We start from the raw sequence: 16,147 nt of genomic DNA on the forward strand, positions 1-16,147 counted from the left end.
TGATTTTGGTTTACATCAGTTTCATAATATCTTTGCATCCTTCTGTTCCAAACTACTTAGTTACAAAGGTGGAGAAGATAAGATATGTCCTCCTGAGAAGAACCTTTGTGTGTTACTGTTGAGACATTCCTACTAATTAAAACCCTAGACACTCAGGTGAAAGAGAAAGGAGGGAGAGAATTCCCTTGTGATGAAGTCTCTGTCTGGATTCAGGACATCCTTTGTCCTTTCTGAAATAACAGAAGCATGCCAGAAGGGTGGAGTGACTCAACATATAAAAGCTAGCAGGAATAACTAGTGGGGAACTCAAATAACTGAATTGTCTGTGCATTTGGACAAGCCTCTTCTCCATGCCCCAGTGTCCTTCATGGCCCAGTAGCAGAAAAGTTGCTACCCAGACCCGGTGGTAAAAGGTGAAAAGTTTTAAGCTGTGATACAGTAAAAAATATTTTCAGATTTCTGAGATGGAGCTTGAATGATTTTTAAGGTTATGTGCATGAATTTATACTCTGGACTGATGAAGATTTTTCCTCAGACTATTGTGTGAATAATTCAAGATAACTAGCCTCAAATCAAGTACATCTAAGTTGGTATGAATGTATGCTTCCTCCATATATCAGCGATCTGTTTGACTTCAGTCATATTTTGATTCTAGGGCTTCATTGTTTCTTCTGATCAAAAAGTCCTTTGCTTCCCTTAGGTGTTCATAAAAAAATAAAATAACAAGAGTTTATCTGCCAAGACTGTTTTGCATGGACTTCTTTGCTGCTGGAGGGGGAAGGAAGGTGCTCAGGGACTTCCCATTAACTAGCATGTAAGAAAGACAATGAACAATGGAGCCAGTTAAAAATAACTCGCAATCATATAAGTATAGCAATTATTCTTTGTTGCTGCAAATATCAATTTATGACAAATAGAAAGAAGACAAGTCACAGTATTTAATTACTTGTGAATGTGATTAGCTGCTTGAAAACTTAAGGACCATTTCATATCAAAATCCCATGCCATAAAAAGATACTTGCTCTTAATTTTCCTCTCAAATTGGACCCCATTAATCACTGTGAAAGTTTCAAAATGGTTTGACTGAAGAACTCAGATAACACAAGGCTTTCGGGAGGTCACTCTCTCTAATTGGCATTCTCAGACCTCTGTTGTCTCATTTTCCCATCTTCTGGCTTTGCTCTAACGGTAGTGACCTAACTGTATCTGGGCTAGGTTGCTCTGTGACCAGTTTGAATGCCTGCACGGGCTCATGTTGCATTGGACTGGACTGTTCAACAGGGCACGGGGGAAAGAGAAGTGGCATCAGACATCATTGGTGCCTTGGGTTTGACTTCAAAGAAGGGTGGGGGATGCAGTGGCGTGCATGTGAACCTTGCAGAGGTTACAAGTAGACCCCTGGAGTCCAGGATGACATTTAAAGGCTTGAGGCCTGATGTAGAGCAAAGAAATGGCAGTCTTTAATAGAGTGGACCGGGCTGGTTAGTAGGAAGGAATGTCAAAAGCAAGTTTATAGGTGTCTCTTAAAGTTGAAGTAAGTGTGTTTCATTCCTTTGATATGAGCACGTTTCTTCTTGATTTACCTGTGAATGAATGTCACAAGAGGTAGAGGTGGTTTTAACAAATGCTTGAAGTGACATGGGAGAAGCACAGGGACTGGGAGACTGGTTAACGTTCGACTGAGGGCACACAACTTGCAAGCCTGCCTTATACTGGAGTTAAATGATCCCATCTGATGTATCTCCACCGTTGTTCTTGAAGCTTAAAGACACATTTGAACTGTTGAGTGATTACTCACACCTAAACCTTTTTAGGATCACCCATTATTGTTATTAACAACAGTGAGCATTTCCAAGGAGGAAAAAAATAATATAATTCTTTTCACAGAAAGGTAAAAACATAATAGTGAATTAAAGTTCTAAATGATAGGACTGTTAACATAATGCCTTTTGTCTAGAATGAACTATAAAACACACATATATACAATGGAGAAAACCCTGTAAATGTGTAATGTACAAAAAAATATATATATAATAAAACTGTTGAAAGAATGCATTTTCTCAGCACCAAGGCTATCCATAAAATTTTTACAGTTTTCCACTATATAACATTATCCTTCATAAAAAATGATATTTTAAAGCAAAAAGGTTGGCAAAAGAAACAATTGGTAGTTAACGGAAGGATGGGATTACAGCACTGTGCCTTTGCTGTGAACGGTGGAATAGAAAATGAAAAACATTTGGGGCATTATATGAAGCCCAGCAGTCATGCTCCATATGGTTTGAAGAGTTGAGCAATGCTTGACAAAGATTTTACGACTTCATTTTCTTAACATTGAATATTATTCCTTCAATCTAGGCCTCCCACCCCATTCCTTGTCTTAAATTTATCCTGTTTCTCAGACAAAGAAATATATTTTATTAGTATGTATCATTTATATTGAGTTTAATCACATCTGGTTTAATATGGTTTTGTTACCAGCATGGCCTTTTGGAGGAATGCCCCACGATCAAGGTAGTGAGGATACACTGAGGTAATCTGGTTCCCAGATCCTCTAACAACTTCCTATTTGACCTGATGCAAGTTATTTAATCTTTTTCTATTTCAGTTTCCCATCTGTAGAATGGAAAAAATAGTACGTTGGTGCATCGGAAATTATCGTGATAAGTTTTAGGATAGATAGCTAGAGTCATCTGTATGAGAGGACAGGTCAATATTTCTGGATAATTGGATTCGGAGCACAGAACTTCCTGGCTCCCAAACCCGTGCTCAGTCAGATCGGGAGATTAAAATTTTATCTCTTAGTTCACATCATGGCTTTCAAAAACAAATATTGCTCCCCTCTGTCAAGAAATAGGGATTGATTAGTTGCTCATCTTCACTCTACAATCTACTGCCATGTGTGATGCTGTCAGCAGAAAGAAGTCCCAGAAATTCACATGGATTATTCTAATATTTATTTGACATTTAAATCATTGGGCACAGCTGGGAATTGGGGCAAGTTGTACGTTCATAATGATGTTCACACTCATCATGAGATGAGAATTCCTGCTGCAAAGTGCACATCATAGAAGAAAGGATATTTGCGGCTTGCCCTCAAAAAAATAAAATAAAAAAAAAGTTAGAAGGCTCATGGAGATCTCAGCATCAGTAGACAATGCTCCATGTAAGAGACATACAGTATGTTTGCTATTACTACAGATGAACTAAACAGAAAAATTCAGACCTAGATCCAAACTTTTTGAAAGTTTGAGTATTTGGATCTGCAATCTTAGTTTGGATGAATCCCTAGAAAGGAATTGCTGTTGTCATTTATTGCAGCGATTCCCATACTATCCAATACAAATGAGATCTTTCCTGAAACATCACTTTTCATTTAATTTATTTTACTTCACTCTGAAAGGCAGCAGTCCTCTAACCCTTCTCCTGCTGTAGCTGAGTGCATGCCCTCACATGTGGCCCTCACATGCAGTGGTATTTCAGATGGCATGTTCTGTATTAGGTGGATAGAGTATCACTAGTGGTATGTTTTATCCCATAGACTCAGTACACTGGAGAGCACTCAGCTGGTTAATATTTCATTTGGATTCTTTTCTCTTTTCTTTCCAACCATCTATGTAAACTTTTAGACAGACGGTCTGGTTTTAGGAGGTGATTTCCTTGCTGTGGATTAAGGATCCATTTGTGAGTCACTCTTCAGGCACTTCAGAAAAGTAGATTTCAGACCTGAAAGAATGTATTGTAAACAGAATAATGTGCTTTCAAAATTAGCTCACGTACCAAATTATGTATTTACTTAATACACCTTAATGGCTTTTGAAGAAGCCATTAGGCTCTATTGCGTAAATACTATGTATACCAAAATATGTATTTAACCTAGATAGGGCAGTTTCCCATTGTTGATTTTTCCTTCCTTCTTTACAAAGTTTTATCTTCATGGTCTTTTTAAAGTCTATTATTCTTGAAGAATTTATCCTCCAGGAGATTGTTTTGGACAGTGGTATCTGAGAGGGCACGGGGGACAAGGGGCACCTGGGTTTTAATGTGTAGAAAGGGGCAATAGCTGTCAGAGTGGCTTACAGGACTTTCCCTCAAATATTCTTCAGCAAAACAATTCTATTAAAGGGAAGAATCCCACAGGGTTCTGTGTCCTGAGTCTAACCTCGGGAGAGGGTCCTGCATCAGACAACTTTATGTTTTGATGCTGGGCTGAGTGTGAACAGCTCTTCGTCTCCACGAAAGAGGTGTGTGGCAGAGGAAGAGCTCTGCTCCCACCACTGAGGTGCAGGACCCGCAGATGTTGGAGGTATACTGCTGTGTGGGCATGCAGAAGGGTCCTTACGCCCTGGACCCCATAGGGCCAGAGTCCGGTCTGACACTGCCAGCCTGGTAGTTCAAAGGGACCTAACACTGTGCTGAGATTTCAGGCTTTTTATTTGCTTCTCCATCTGTGTATAAACATGGAGAACTGGGATAATGATCCTTGACAGTGGCTGTGTAAGGATCACTTGATTAATGTTCAGGATTTGCCTTGAAAATGGAATTGTAAAAGTATTACATGTGAGAAGACTACTAAACCAGTTGGGACTGGCGGGAAAATAAGTGCAAACAAGCTAAAACTGCTGTGCTGCATGGTTTAACTGCTACCTCCTGTAACTGGCACAGCAAGCAAACCATATATCTGCTAATGTCGCAGGTGTACTCACAGCTAGCTCATAATGGAAAAAAATATCTGTAAATAACTGCTCAGTTACGGCAAATGCCAAAAATTACAGTCTGTGTTATTCACAGGTGATTCCACCAATCCTAGTCATGTTCATCAGTTTGGAAATAGTAACAAACCCATATCAAAACTCTAGGAAATGATGTTATCTTGCACAGAAAATGCAAAGAGGACTAGCAGCTAAGTGCTAAAAATAGAGGTGTTGTATGAAGCCCTGTACTTTGGCATACACTCCTGAAATGCAGAGTGAGGGAGAGCGGAAGGCGTTCCCGGCACCGGGCAAGAGAGAAATGAATGATGGACACACAGTGATGAGCAGTATAAGGGAAAAAGAAATATTTCCTAAGTTTTAGTGGAACTTGCTATAGTTTTAAGTGTTTTTGCAGGCTCTGTAAAGTTCTTGCCTATATTAACAAATATATTAAGAGAAACACTTCTGCAAAGAGTTCTGATACAAGTCTGCACAAACTCCCTGACTCTACCTGGATACTTGCAAGATGGAAGGGGGCAAAAAGACTGATTGGTCTTCTTAAGATACTAGTTAATTGCAAGTTCAGTGAACATGACAAAAATGCATTCAATATTCTGAATCTCTGACATGAATTGCTCTCCTGCAAAAATCTTTTTCACCACTCATCTTGCTAATGGGACTTCAGGAAGGTATCTCCAGTTAAAGTAGGTTTTGGGTATACCTGATATTGCCCTGAGTGATTTCTTTATCAGTATAGGATAGTAAAATTATAATAAAAATCATGAAGAACTGGACAACTACTAATAGGTCCGCTAATGATGCAGTTTTTTGTCATTAACTCGTATGCATGTATGAACAGAGAAGTAAGCCAGAAATGATTTTGTGCAAATTTATTCAAGCAGTGTTATCAAGTGCAGACCAAAAATGCAATCAGAGCTGTATTGTTCTTTTTCATTGACTTTCTGTTGACCACAGGAAAAACTGGTTTTAAGTACAGCACAGTAACACAGTCGAAAGGAGTGAAAAACTTGCAGAGCCAGTTTGAGTTGTAAGGGTGTGCTAACTGGTGACATAGATGTGATGGTGGTTTTAAAATAAAATTGAAACAAAGACGTTTTGTTGTGCTTTTTCCATATTCCCTTTAGGAAATCATACCCCATTCTCCTCTTCTCTTGTCCCTCCAATCTTCCTCCCAGCTGACCTACTGTGCCCCGCTTGCTCTTCTTGCATCCTTTGCTGCTTCTCTCATTGATGGCCATCCTGTCCCTTCCAAGATTTTTCTGACTGTATTTTTCCCACTTAATTTATTCTTGCTCTGTTTAATACACCTATTCTTTTTTTTTTTTTTCCCCTCATTGACATAAGTAACTTTTTGTATGTCAAATGGCTTTTTTTAATGAAAGGATAGAAAAGCTGCTCTATAGCAGATTAATTTTATGTATTTGCATAGTTTTTGCATTGTTTTCTGTCTTATTTAACCTCTTGGTTATTATCCTAGAAGAGTTTTAGATATACATGTACTTCCAGGTTATATATAGTTTTCAAAGTTGAAAGACTGGCTTTGAAAATCAAACTCAAAAAATTTTCTTGAAGTTATTTAGTTATAATTCCTAAAGTTTGACCACAACTACTAAAAATATGCCTACGCCTTTTATTTCTCCTTTGTGAAACAGTATTTTTATTTTCAGTGGTGGGGGAAAGAAAAGAGAAACTGACCCTTTCCACCGTTTAGATTAGACACCGTTTAGAGAATAGGTTTTGTACTTTGCAAAGTCTCTACAACAGTGACACACTTTATTAACCTGTAGCTGCTCCCTTAAAACCGTGCAGTTTGCACCTTTTTTTTTTTTTGTTTCCCCAGGTACTGAGAAATTATTCATTCCTGGTGTTTCATCAGGCATGTCAAAGACAAACATTTCTATGTGCATCTGTACTTGGGCCACCCATCCTGAATGTGTAGCTGAGCTTTTCATGCAGAAATCTACTGAGTTAAATTTCATGCTGCATTTTATCTGAGTTACCTACAGGTGCTGTTTTTCTAGTTTTTATTAAAAAGCTAGAGCTGAGTTGTACTTCTAATACAAAGAATTTTTTTAGGACCAATTGGCCACTTTGAGATAAACCTATCAGAGGGAAAATGCAGCTTTGTCTTCACTACAATGCTGTGGCATTAAATGTAAGGAATTTGTCTACAGATCTTCTGTTAGAATAGTGATTGATAACCTTTGTGCTTTTACAGATTTGTACATTTGTACATTTACAGAGCTCTATAGTTCTACTCACAGTAAGATTTAGAGACACCATCAGTGACCTCTGAATAAATATGCAAAGAAATCAGAGGGTTTCTAATTTTATACTTATGGATATGCACACTTTAAGAGAAAACAGCACTGTTTAGCATTATTGTTCCTCAAAAATCCAAAAAGATGTAGTGAAATGCTTAGATTGTATAACTTTAATCCAAAGTATTTATTCAGCTCCAATTTCAACAGATGTCTGAACAACAGGGGGAAAAAATACCCTATAACAAAACATCAGTCTGTTTCCCGCCTTTCTACGCTAAAGTTTTTATGGTGGTCAGTGGCAAATGTATTTTTCTCTCCTGCTTTTGTAAAAACTGCTTATCCTTTTTGAAGTCTTGTTTTTTTCCCTTATGTTGTTTGTGGCTGCTCTCTCTGTATTGTCTGATTTCCAGCTCTAGGTTGAATACAGTTACTTTTTCACACTGAAGACTCCTGGTTTTGAATCGCCTATATTGGTTTAATAAAACCGGGGGAAAAAAAAAAAAAGCCACCCACCAACAGTGAAACATTTGGATCCATCTGGTTAGATGTGGGAATGTTACAATTGTCTGGACATCTGGGCAAGAAGGTAATTGCCATCAGTCAGTATGGCAAATAGATTTGCCACTGCTCTAGCTCTTTCTCTGGATGGTCCAGGTTTCAGTTTGCCTAATGACATGCGTGGTCATCTTCTCTTCAGCTCTGCCTTTCTGCTTCCACTCTGTCTGCATTGGTGGGGATTTTCCTCTCCTCCAGCAACAGCCTCTCCTGCCTGGATCTCGCTGCTAACTGTGCTTTCCTCAAATAGTATCTTTCCATAGGGGATGCACAATTCCTGTTGTTTTACATCGCATTGTCACTGCAGCCACAGGCATTTGTCTGCACATGTCCCCTATCAAGAGATGGAAATGTGTTTCCTCATGCCTGTGCTTGCAGCATGTGTGATCTCCTCCCCGTCGCACGCATCCAGCCTGCCGGGGCTCTGCCTGCGGCCAGAGGCAAAGCAAGGCTGCCTGCATCTCTTCGAGCAACGTGGGAAGGGGGTGGCATTGTGCGCCTGCAGACGCAAGCTGCTCATGGTGTTGAAAACTCCATTATTGGGTCTGTAACAAAAATATCACCTTGCGCTCTGCTCAACAGTCAAACCCTGTTTCACAGGACACGTAGAGCATCTCATAGTGAGATGAAGGTAGGGGTCAAACTCCCGCAGCAATCACTCTGTCACACCTGTGACCATCTCAGCTCCTCTCTGTCGTTTGATGCTGTGTGTGTCCATATCTGGCCCATAAGCACATACTGGGATTCCTGAGCATGTGCGTAAAGTTAAGTATTTAAATGCTTTGCTGAATAGGAATTGACTGAACATGTGCTTAAGTATCCTGCTGAATTATAGCATTAATCATTTTTACAGCTGACAAAATCACTGCCCCAGAAAAATATTCTCCAATTAGAATGAACAGGATTATTTCTTTCATTTGTGTGAAATGTGTGTTCCCAGTTGTACTGAATGTGTTCTCTTTTCTGTGATATTAGAAATCATTTTCCATAAGATTTCATATTGCTCAGGAGAAAACTTGAGAGATTTTGGAGTTGATCTGGTCCCTGGTTTAGGGTTTATATTAAGAAAACATTGTAAGAAAAGATGTAATGGGCCAAAAATATGCACTTGCTTTTTTCATTGACTTCACCTAAGGGCAGAACTTGGGCCAGTGCGTATATTCATTAATCCTCTCTTGTGGGAGCTACTTCTTTCCATATCTGATTTTAATTTGTTTGTAGACACTGAATGTAGTTTTTCATACAGCATAGAGCTCTTTTTTCTTCCTTATTTCCTTTACAATCTTTTCATAATAGAGTTCAAAACCAGAAAGAAATAAAAACCCAAACCAACAAACCAACTCTCTTTGTACGAGCAGGCAGTTAAAAAGATAATAATGGTAATTTTTTCTGCTCTGCTAATGATGATAATATTGATATTTATCAATAACAAATAGCATGCCATTCCCTGGATGAATAGAGTATTTTGCACAGTGGGGTTTATATCTATATATGAAATGCTGTCCAGTAATGGCTGCTAGCAGGCAGGTCAGGGAAGCTGAGCAAAGAATTGCCTCACAGCAGAGCACCCAGTAACAGCAGAGGGGAAATTTAGTCCAAACCAAGAGCAGAAATAATCCCTGTAGTAAAAAAGCTGCCGAGTCTGTAGTCTCAATATCCAGTGCAACAAAGACCAGGCAGCTAGGGGTTCGACTAAGTGAGCTCTCGCTGGAAACTGTGGGAGGCTCATTCTAGTTCATCTGGAAGGAAGAAGGTCCAGGGGAAGCCTGCTGGTTATCCAAAACAAGCCCAGGCAGCCTGAGTATTTTCAACTCAGTGTAGGCTGCTAAACAATCCCTTTGGCATTCAGCATGCTTTATTTTATTAAGTATGCAAAAGGGACTTTGAGAGTCGTTATCTTCAGGAGATAAATTTACAGCTGCTTTGCTTCCTATATTATGTTTACATTTTGAACCTGTGTGCCTGAATATTACCTGTTGGTAAATCTGACTTTGTAATTATTGATTATGAGGCTTATGTTTGTTCGCCAGGCAAGGGAGAGGGCGAGAGGGAGGGGTGGTCACGGGACAGCCACCTTCTCCAAGACCTTCAGAGGGGACTCACGCAGAAGCAAATGGCCCAAACCACCCACTGGAGCAAAGTACTGTACCTGCACTGACATCCTCTGAGCTTGTTTACTGAGGCCAGCTTTGGATGTGACCTTTGAGTTTCATTGCAGCAAATGCCTTGATGTGTAGATAGAAACATTAAGTGTGTTGTACTAGCTGGGTGAAATAGGGACCCAGCTGTGGATTGACCAGCTGAATATGTCCAGGTGCTGAAGTTGGGCATGAGGGGGGCTGGGGAGAGTTTAGACACTGGCTCGTTGCATTGCCCATGTGTTTGACTCAGAGCACAGCTCCAAAGCAGCTCTTAATAGGTGTTCAAAAGTGTCCCTTCCCTAGGTGCCCCATGCGTCCAGATCCACTGCCCTAATCAAAGGTCACAGTTTGTTATGCTTGTAGTTACTACCAGAGCCAAACTAGACAATATTACCTTTTTAAACAAAACAATAAAGCAATAAAAGAACAATAAAACCAACACTCCAGATGTCTTTCCTATGTTAGATAACATAAAACTAAAGAACAGCCACATACATACACATTTTTGTATTTATTGTTTTAGTGTATGCTACAACTTCAAAATGTGATTGTCCATATCAGAATAATCCGAACTCTGTGAATCACAATCATTCGTATATTTCATTTTCTTAGGCCTGTACATTTTCCCTGAACAGCAGGAAAAAAAAATAAAAAAAAAGCTTTTAGTTTGCTTTAGTTTCTCCTTTAATTTTCAGCAGCAACACCAACATGTGCATTCCCCTCCCTATGTGCGTTTCGCTTGACATGTTTCATGTTACAGAGACTGAGAGACTTTGAGAGGTGTTATCTTTGATAGAGGAATTTATGGCCATTTTCCTATCTACCGTATGTTTACATTTTGAATCTGTGTTGAACATTTGTTATACTCACTTGTTGTGTCTTGTCTTAATTTAGATCATAAACATTTTGAAGCAGAGACCACGTCTCGCTGTATATTGCTTGTTTATTTAGGCCCTACTGTTATGGATGTGGAAGTGACTGAGGGTGATTGTAATAATAAAAATAATACTACTAGAAATAATTTTGCCCTGATAAAGAAACGTGCAACTCCTGTTATCAGAACATATAGGAGGATAAGGTGTTTAGAAAAGATTGTAAAATAGTAATCATCTTTGCAAATGTTTTGAACCTTACTGGAAAGAAAAGGGAAGGAAGAAGATTTATATTTTGATTTACAAAAGACCCTGTCAAAACCATTCCCATTCTTTCCCTAGAACTAGTTGCCAATATCCAAATATTACGCATAGACTTGCAAGTGCGTCTAACAAAGGTTTTGAACAATTACCCCTAATTGCCCTCTTTTAATATTCTGGTGAACAGAAAAATCTTCATTATAAGAACACACGGCTTGTAAATGAAAGGGATGAAAGCTCATGAAAGGACAGAGGCAGACCATACGTCATCCCACACCTAGGCACAACGGGATGCATTAAGGAAGCATTTATGGAGAGGCATTCCATCAAGTCAAGGTGTCAGAGGACATATGGTCTCTTTCACCATTAACTCGGTGAATTTCCATACCTTTCCACCGGTCTGTATTAATCTCACTTTGTGACGGTCAGCCTTGTTTGATATCATTCAGGCTGTGCTCTGAAAATGCCCAACATGCACATACAAAATTCACAAAAGTAAATAATTAAAAATCATCCATTTGAGCTTGCTTTGTGTGAAAGAGAAATTAAATAATAATAATAAAAAAAAAAATTGTTCATGGAGAAACATTTTCAGTAATCCGGACAGAAACATGGGCATGAATATTTAGGCTTATCAGGACTGATACCTGCTTGACCCTCCTTCTTGACTAGAAAAAATTGTTAGTATATGTCTTTGGTACCAATTTGTTTGGCATGTGTAGGTGTACCCATCCATCTTAGTCATTACTTGTGATCCCAGAGAAATCATTGGGATGCTGGTAATAGCTAATAACATGCATGTGTAGAGGTGCCTATGACAAATATTAGTGTAGGAAATGATAGAGCCAGGTTACACGTGAGGGGGTAAAGGTGACAAAATTAAGTCTTGCTTTTAACTCTTCTAACGTGGGTACACTTTCATCTTTGTTTCCCTCAGTTGTCTTTGGGGACCTATGGGAGAGAATGAAGCAAGAGGGAACCTGCCTCCTGTTGCGAGGTTTTTCTGTACTCTACCATGGACAACAGTAGCAAATGTCTAAATTTATGTAGAGAAGTCTGTGCTAATGCTGAGCTCAAAGCTACATCTCCCTCTCTGTGCATCTGTTGTTATCTCAGAAGGTATCATGCAGATACCTTCATCATCAAAAAAATGCTGAAAAATAGCTTAGACACATATGATCAAACTAACTAGAAGTTATTATTATTATTTTAAGATGGGCTCTGTTTTTATTTTTGGCATTTCTTTAGCTAAGCAATGATTATAGACCAAAAGCTCTGCAACTTCTGTCAGGGAAAACTTGTATGTAATGACATTTTGTTTTTCTTACAAATAATTGAAATAATGCTAAAAAATCCAAGAAGCCCTAATGCTGGGGGGAAAGGGAAGGAATTTGTGAAAGTGCTGGGTGGGAATAAGAAAGCTTTTAAGACAATCATTATAATAATACCATCATAATAATGCCTTTATCTTGAAAGAAAAAAAAAATAGAAAAAAGAAAATTATCAGACAAGCAACCACCACCGAACCTGGGATTAAAACAATCTCTCTGAATTTTCAATTGTCATGAAGCACGGGTGTTTGCTGGGGAAAAAAAAAAAAAAAATATATATATATATATATATATATATATATATATGTCTTGTTTTTATCATGGCAACTCTTTTCATAGTACCTTTCTCCTGTCCTGACTGGGTTTCACCCAGTTTCTCTGAAAATCTCATTTCTCATTCATACAGAGAGCTTTACAGATTTTGATTGATCAAAATATTGCTGTGTTTAGTAGTTTAAATTTAAGAGTCTTTTCATGAATGTTTAGAAGCATTGGTATAGCAGAAAGGGAAGAATCTCTGTATACTTATATTCCATTATGTTTTCCCAGCAGAGAAAATGCTTGCATGTCATACTGCTGTATACTTTCCAGCCCTCCAGTGTGGTCTGTGTATGTACATACATGTGTGTTTAATATATGTAAAATCCCTAAAATATTTGCACAGAGAATATTGTTATTCCCTGTGTATTTTATTTGATGTTTACCATGAAGAAAAAACCCAGTGGACTGAAATTTGGAATGAAAAGTCAAATGATTTCAGACCCTTTGCTTAGCCTAGATGCTAATGACACACTGGCCAGTGTTTTAGGATATATGCATTCAGAAGATCAAGCTATTAGAGAAAAAATCTCCAGCCTGAAAAACAGGCTTATCACTGAATCAGGAATTGCTAGTAATGTCTCCTCTGGGATGCTCATTTTTAAATTGCCGTTTGGGAGGCTTTTATGACTGCATCCACATCAGTGCTGTGATTCAGAGCCGTGATGCAGTTTTGAGGCAAATCCCTCAGACTGTCCCATTTACTCTGCAGTTCATAGAGTGGTTTTGTAGCACACAACCTAGTGTCTGTTTGGAGAAAACTTAACTGGAAGCTTTGATCCAGGCGAGTGCCAAATGTACTTCAACTCCTACTGCGGAAATAAGAGGCTAAACCAATGGCTAGACCTCCAGATGGCTTGGAATCAAATGCTGGGACATTTCAGTTCTGAGATCTGGGCTAAATCAAGTTTAAAACAATCCTGTCCCTCCACCTCTTCTGTAGAGCAGATAAAGAAGCCTCAGCAGCAACTGCTACAACCTATTGATCTATCCCTGTGGCTGCAACTGCCTTGAGAAAGTAGATGTAGCCTATGACATCTTGACAGTATTCCAGGTTTTACAAATGTTTTCTGTGCTATGTTAGTTGTTTTTCACTTCTCTGTTGCTTGGATATGGTGCAAATATTCTTAAATGAATTTGAAATGATCTGAGTTTGTGCCCATTTTTTTTCTTGCAAAATCTAAGATCAGTGTAGGTTTGTCTTCCAAAAGATCATACTGAACTGTGAAGCCATTTGGGTGGTTTGGGAAGGCTTTTTTTTTTTTTTTTTAATCTACATTGAAACTGCTATTTATGGAGTTATTTAAGAAGAGGATATACATTCCTGCTCTCCAAAAGGGCGAAAGGAAATTGCAAGAGCTGTAAGAAGTTTTTCGCAACACTTTCATCCTCAGATTTTCATAGCTGCCTAATGCTGCCTCACAACCGAAAATAGTCAACTTCCAAGTCAACATTATGCCAGTGGGCACCAAAGCTTATGATCAAGTTTGAGCGACTTGTAATATTTCTAGCTTTTGGTAGAACATGGTTGCTTTACAGGTTGCTTAAATTGTGATTTTTAATTTAGATATTCATCTCTTTTGTATGTTTTTCCTTATGTGCTCGGCCTCATTAACCCATCTGGTTGACCTGCATCATTCTCGTGTTGACAAAGATAGGCGTTATGAACCTTAAAATGTCATAAACACCTCTAAAATGTGACCCTACTTGCATGCAGTGGGGAAGGTTTGACAGCATTACACCAGTCATCTGATAAGCTCAGGTCAAAAGTCTCCCAATTGCTTGCCTTTTGTTTGGGTGTCAAAGAGGCAAAAGCTTTTCATGTTTTTAATAAGCAAATTAACAAAATACTTACAGTACGTTGCATATATTAACTCTTAGGTAGCTGGTTTTCTTCTGGGGCCATCTTTCCAAAGGTCGGAGGCCATAAATGCAGTTTCAGTTTTCCAGGAAACAAAGAGGACAGTATATTTCAGTAATCCTTTCCTGCATGTAGTTAAGATTCCCTTTTTTTTCACTTTGGCTTACTTTCTAGAGGCGTAGTAACACTTGCCAGCTAAGCCAGATGTAGCATTTCAACCAAAAAAATGCACCGGATGCACGTTCCAAGTTTGCCAATGGCTATGCATGAGGCTGGAATGTCAGAGCAGGAGCGGCGGATTAGGAAGATTGTGTTCATGTTACTCAAAGCAGAAGGAGCCCAGAAAACGTCTCTGGAATTTCACTGTTTCAGCCACTTTTTCTTCATAGATATAACACGTTTGTCTGGTAACATTTTCATGCTCCTTTCTATCACTCATTATAGTGTTGCTTGGATTTTCAAAGTGATGTGCAGATATTAACCAATTAGTCCTCATACATATGCTCTGCAGTAGTTTAGAAAGTCTGATTTTTCTTTCTCTTATAAAGACACTTTTGCTTACCTGAGGAGACACTAAGTAACGGAAAGCTAGCTTTATATCTCCTGCTTTCTCTCTTGTTTTCTGTACAAATCTACAGTGTCTTAATTTTTTTCAAGCAAATGCTAGATGAATGTAAATTCAGTATTAGGAATATAGTGTCAGCTGGGAATGATCATCTATCCACCTATTACTTTCCTTTGGGGTAAGATGACCTGATATTACTTTGTGATGGAAGAAGTTAAGCTCCATCTCATTTGCCACAACTGGGTGGCAGCTCTTCAGGCTTGCCTTTTCTACTAATTTAAACCGTTATGTGGTGTCTGCTATCTAACATCCCATTTTTCATCCTTAACCTCAAAAGCACGCTGCACAAATGGGTGAGCACCTTCAGGCTCCCTTGCAGGTAGGGAAATGAAGGGCAAGAGGTAACTGAAAAGTCAGGGGAAGATGCCTCCTGCTGGGAGCTTTAACAGGGACTTTCACTGACTTGCAGACTATGTAACACCTGAACTTCTTTCTCCTAATGCAGTTCACAGTCTTCATTTTAGCAGAACATCTGTCGTTGGTACATTTGCTAAATGTGTATTTCAGTCATGTTATGTTTAGGTGGATGACCAAACCCTTGTCATTTTAAGTGTTTTTGCCTGTCTGGAAATGCTTCTTAGATAGCCTCTGATGCTTTAATTTGAGAATTACAACATCACATGCTATAAATATACTCCAAGATGTGTTTTACTGAAATTCACTGGATGCTGTGAATTTCTATGAGGCAGGTTGCTGGAAGTAATCAAAGCTACTGAAACAAATTGACTTCTTAGACCTGTGGTCAGGGTAGAAAATCACCTCTTCTATTAAGCAGACTACTGATAAGAAGAAAAGAGCTAAGTCAATAGAATATTGAAGGGGAAGGGAAGGATACTCATTCTTTCATGCAACTAAAAGTCTGCAAGTATCTTTAAGCAGTACTCATCATTTCATTTCATACAAGACTCACTCTTGAAATCCAATCCAGCAGCAACAGACTGTTTCTCTTGCAGACTTTAGCTAGTCCGTACACATACAACCAAAGAAGCCCCACAAAATGAAATATGGATGTAAAACATGGGCTAAAATAAGCTGTTCCTGCAATGGGCCGTGCAATCTAGGCTAGTCTGAAACCTGCATTTTGGGAAATTAACTACAGCCTGGGTCAGGCTAAAATGTTTTATTTTCTAAGGTTCCATCTACAGCACCATGCACAAATGTTTTGTAATTTCCTAATGAACAGATATCTAAGTTACATAAAAGA

General features: G+C 38.7%; 1 long non-coding RNA gene across 1 annotated transcript in view; it reads right to left on the reverse strand.

Annotated features, from left to right (window-relative positions):
- The window catches only part of LOC137863263 (uncharacterized), a 70,417-nt gene extending 55,906 nt beyond the window's left edge, over window positions 1–14,511 (reverse strand). The window contains exon 1 of the long non-coding RNA XR_011100807.1: window positions 14,313–14,511. This is a non-coding gene — a long non-coding RNA (uncharacterized lncRNA). The remainder of the gene's footprint in view (window positions 1–14,312) is intronic.
- Window positions 14,512–16,147: the final 1,636 nt, after the last annotated feature.

The sequence above is a fragment of the Anas acuta genome, chromosome 12 (genome assembly GCF_963932015.1).
Source record: "Anas acuta chromosome 12, bAnaAcu1.1, whole genome shotgun sequence".
In the NCBI taxonomy this organism is placed as follows: domain Eukaryota; kingdom Metazoa; phylum Chordata; class Aves; order Anseriformes; family Anatidae; genus Anas; species Anas acuta.